This window comes from Tupaia chinensis, unplaced genomic scaffold (genome assembly GCF_000334495.1).
Source record: "Tupaia chinensis unplaced genomic scaffold, TupChi_1.0 Scaffold143624_1, whole genome shotgun sequence".
Lineage (NCBI taxonomy): Eukaryota > Metazoa > Chordata > Mammalia > Scandentia > Tupaiidae > Tupaia > Tupaia belangeri.
The window spans coordinates 1,377,066-1,381,940 of record NW_006203472.1 but is presented as its reverse complement, the minus strand read 5'-3'; the positions used below and the strand labels follow the sequence as shown (position 1 = coordinate 1,381,940).

Sequence of the window (4,875 nt, the reverse complement as noted above, 5' to 3'; positions counted from 1 at the left end):
CGCCCGGGAGGGGCAGCGGAACGCGGGGCAGAGCCTCGGGTGGGGGGCCCGCCGCCCCGCTTGGCGTGGGTCCCAGGCCCGGCGCAGGGCCCCTCCGCCCTCCGCCGCCTGGCTCGGCGCGGGTCCCAACACCTCACTTTAGAAGCCCCACGCTTTCCTGTCCTCACCCTCCAACTCGAATCCACACTTAGGGACTGTTCCCCGAGCTGCCTCGTGCAGGAGGTGGGGTGAGGAAAAGCCAGTTCTTTGGCTGGACCTTGCTCAGAAAGGGCAGAGGTCATTGTGACAGGGAAGTGGCAGGTGATGTCAATCCAGGCCCGTGGCTGTTTCAGATAAGAGTGAAAGCAGAGTTTTGCCCCCTCCCTTCCTGTCCCCGGCCTGGAGCAGATCACAGCGCCAGTGGTGGCCCTGACTGCCGAGCAAACGGTAGCCTAGGAGAGCTGGCTGTTAAGTCACACGGTGCTCCCTGCCCTGCCCGTCCGCCAAGTGAGGGGATAGGGAGGTGGGTAGTGAGTTCGGACCCATGTGGGAGGGGGAGTGGAAGTCCCGACCCTGGACAGCGGCCAGGCGATGGCACAGTTGATCATGGAGGACCCCACAAGAATAACGCTTCAGAGACAGTAGCTCAGCCTGGCGGGGGGGGCAGGGAGCGCGTATTTCCCATATTGCCCAGCTGGAGCCATCTGTCAGAAAGCGAGTCATCTCAGGACGCATCCGACCGCGTAGGCTCCTTGCAGAAAGCCCACGGGGTCCTGGCCAGCCGCCGTCTTACAGAAAAATTCGGAAAAACCTCGCTTCTGAGGATGCACGGGGCAGAAGAGGAGACAGGGAAAACCCTGGCATCTCTGCTGCCACTTCCACGTGTGGCCCAGCTCCCGCCTAGCAGACTGGCCACGGGCGATGCACCGTCGCTGCCCCAGATGGAGCCTTACTGTCAGTCGGCCAGTCAGGGCGCTGATGCAGGGCAGGGACTTCAGACGCTGACCGGGACAACCGGGGCAGTACTCAGCAGTACAGTTCTTCCATACGCGCAGCCCGCCAACGGGCAGCGAATACCTGTGCCCAGCAGCCAGGCGGTCGTGCAGACCCCACTGGGAGATACGCAGACACATCGGGCCAGCACCTCCCCTCAGCTACGGCACTGCCACGAGCTGCGGTGATGGCATCTCAGACAACTAGGACAGATGCCCCCCAGGTGAAAAGAGAAATAAGACTGACGGGAAACAGAGAAGCTGCTCCAGAATGTCGCAGAAAGAAGAAAGAATATGCGAAATGCCTGCAATGTCAAGTTCCAGTCCCGGAAAATCAAAATAAAACTCCAATAGAAGAACTAAACACTTTGAAGGACCTTTGTTCCCATAAAAGTGTTTGATTCTTAAAGAAAATGTTTTTGTGGACTTGCCTAAAAAGTACATTCATTTTTAGTGGAATTTTATGAATTAAAAGGTCAAAAGTGAAGCTTTTTACTTAGGCTTTTGCAACTCACAGACAAATATGCAGGAGATCTGCTGACAGCATGAAGTGGAAATGAAGAAGCTACTGCACAACTAGAAGCTTTGTAAAAACTGAAAATATTCAAGAAACAAGAAGTGAACTTTCAGCACCTGAATTTTCTAAATAGCTGTTAACACTAAAACAGCGGGAACCAGCAGTTAGCGTAATGGCTATGTCACTGGACTCCCACGTAGTTGACCGCGGTTCGCATCCCGGACCCGGTGGCTTAAAACACACACTGGGCACGTGTGCGTGCGTGCCCAAGATCCCGAGAGGAGAATGGAGGAGAAGGGATTGCAGCGTGACCATCCCCCCTGGGGGGTGATTTCTCGCTTTCTGTCTCTCTGTCTCTCTCTGTCTGGTGAGCGCATGCGCCCTATAGCGAAAATCTCTCCAAAAAAAAAAAAAAATACTAAAACAGCAGATAAGATGAAATTTGGTAAGTTGAATGTTTTCGAATAAATCGATTAAACTTATATTTGCATTTCTGTTTCCTGAAATTTATCTTTTTCAGTTTTGTCTGTGTTTTATTTCTGCCAATAAATTCTAAAATGACAAATGTAAAAACCTAAAACAATACTAAATATATAAAGTATGTATTCCAATTCTGTATACTTGTTCTATTGTCAAACTTTTTAAATGGTTTTCAGAAATTTGTTAGACTTGAGAAGATTTTGAGACCGTGTTAACTATTTTTGAAGTCTTGTCCTAAGGAACATGAGTGGAATGTGGTGATTTTTAACATTTTTATGAGAATAAAGAGAGAATTATTTAAGTTTGATACTTTTACATAGTTTTTGTTGCTTACTCTGGTAATGGCGACTTTCTACAAATATATAATAAACTGTTCTGATTCTTAAATATCCATTGCTTACTCTGTTCTGCTGTGATAGAATGGAAATTTTGAAGGCCCTTTTTACTTTTTTTTTTTTTTGAAAAGTTTTTGCTATAGGGCACGTGCGCTCACCAGAAAGACAGAGCGAGACAGAGAGACAGAAAGCGAGAAATCACCCCCCAGGGTGGATGGCCACGCTGCAACCCCTTCTCCTCCATTCTCCTCTCGGGATCTTGGGCACACACACGTGCCCGACGTGGGTTTAAGCCACTGGGTCCGGGACTTAAACCGCGATTGACTACGTGAGAGTCTAGCGACATAGCCATTATGCCAACTGCTGGTCCCTACAGGTCCTTAAAATAGGTTTTGAAAACCTTTTGAAGATGCATGCCAAAGGTTTTCCAAGAGAATTTTATAATCAGTTAAATGTAAGGTTTATCAGATCTAAAAATAGTATAGTTATGAAGTCAACCTTATATTAGAGACTACTTTGTAATGTGGTGAATGGTACCTTTATAAGAAAAGTGACTGCCTATATATTTCTATAGCTAATCTTTATAGACTCTAATGTTGAATTTTTAATGATTATTTTAAATGTTTATATAGCTTGGTTAGTAAAAAGAATTTTACATTTCAAAGTAACACTGCGGTCTTTGGGTCTCTGAGGTTCACCCAGGTGGGGGCAGAGGGGCCCTTACCTCTCTAGCTGGCTCCAGCTCCCTTGCAGCTCACTTCTGCTGTGGACAGGATGCCTCTGAAGGCCACTGTCACCGGGTGGTAGGCAATTAGTTAGCCATGAGTGGGCAGGCCTAAGAGAAAAGCGAAAGGCTCACCTAGCTCGGGTGCCAGGAGGGCGAGGTAATTTGCCATCTTCCTTCCTTAAGGTTTGAGGGAAGCACACAGGGATAATTCGTGGATTTTTCTTTCATCAAAAGGACCCAAGCAAGCATTTTGGTCATTAAGGCGATAGACTAATTGGGCAATCTAATTGGGGCAACCTGACTCGCACTGGGCGTATGCAATTAGGTGATCAAATTCCTCACTTTACCTGTGAGGATGGTGTTCAGGTGCAGGAGAGAACGTGTGGATTCAAATTTAAAGGAAGGACATAGGCAGTGTAAGGGGCCTCCCACTAATGAATATTCATGACCTCTAGTAATAAAAGTAACAACCAGTACCAAGCGTGGTTGCCACTTGGCAATCCGCCCGCCCAAAAGCCTCTTGGGTGTACTTTCTTCCTTTCCTTTCTTTCTATTAAACTTTCTTTTCTACTTCATTCGTGCTTGCGGTTTCATTTTGCGCCTAGGGACAGATCTCTAATTTTAGTGATTTGGACTCAGAGAACCAAGGATTTCACAACGCAGCTCAACACTTCTCCATCCGTTACCAGGCGCTGACTTGGGTCCTGTAAGAGCAGCCCGACCGAGTGGGCCCGCTCCACTCTCCAGCGGGGGCTCTCGCACTGCTCACACCCGAGCAGCGTCCCTCCCACGGGGAGCTCCCCGCAGTCTCGCTGTCGTGTTTGTGCCTCTGCCTGGGCGGGAACCCCTTGGTTTGCTCTGACCTGGGGGACGGGAAGGCAGCCCAGTGTCAGGAAACAGGCGAGGACCATCCTGGCCAAGCCACGCCAGCTCTGGCTCTCCCATCGGGCTGTGCCCTGGCGGCGCTTGGCTCGCTTGCCGGCTTCACCAGGGCTGCTGGTGCTGTGGGTGCCTGGAGAGGCCCCGGGACCAGCCCGGAAACTCGGAGTCGGAGCGAAGGTCCAGGTCTTCCAGCTGCTGGAGAACCGAGCAGGCAGCCAGGCTGGGCGGGCCTGGGCGGGCCTGGGCGGGCCTGGGCGGGCTAAGCCTCCAGGGTGCCCAAGAATAGGGCAGGCAGCAGGGATGGATAGGCCAGGGCGGGCTAGGGCAGGCTATGCCTCCGGGCGTGCAGTCACCCACAGGCGGGGAGGCAGAGCAAAGCAGGTTGGGCCTCCCCTGCAGGCTGGGTCTCCCCTGCAGGCGAGACAGGGAGGCAGCTGGGAGGGGCTGCTCTGGGGGCCGAGAAGACAGAAGGCCTCAGTGTGAGGCACAGCAGGGACCCCGCTGGGATGGAGTTGCCCAGGTAACGGCCTTCCTTCTGCGGGTCTGGAACCACATGTGCTCCTGCACCTGGCCAGGGTGAGCCTCACCGGGCTCCTTCCTGAGGATTTATGCCAGCCGGTCTTATAGATGAAGCTATGGCCAAGAGGGGACTGCAAATTCCCCAGGTACAATGCTCCCCTGAAACTTCTGCACGGTGGCACCTCCAAAAGGGACAGTGCCAACCGTCATGGCATAGAGGGCCTCTCTGAATGACCGCACGTCAATGGCAGGACCATTGTACTTCAGCCTCAGGAAGGTTTCTGGGGCCAGGTACGCAGGGCTGCCACAGAACTCACCCAGCTTCCAGCCCACAGAGAACCGGCTGCTGACATCCAAGTCGGTCAGCATCGTCCCCTGGCCGAGCAGCAGACGTTGGCTGGCTTCACGTCTCTGTGGACCACGCCGGTGTGGCAGCTGCAGGAA

The 4,875-nt window shown here is 52.0% G+C and overlaps 1 pseudogene; it reads left to right on the top strand.

Annotated features, from left to right (window-relative positions):
* The window catches only part of LOC102479280 (cyclic AMP-dependent transcription factor ATF-1 pseudogene), a 16,991-nt pseudogene extending 15,619 nt beyond the window's left edge, over window positions 1-1,372 (top strand).
* The last annotated feature ends 3,503 nt before the right edge of the window (window positions 1,373-4,875 follow it).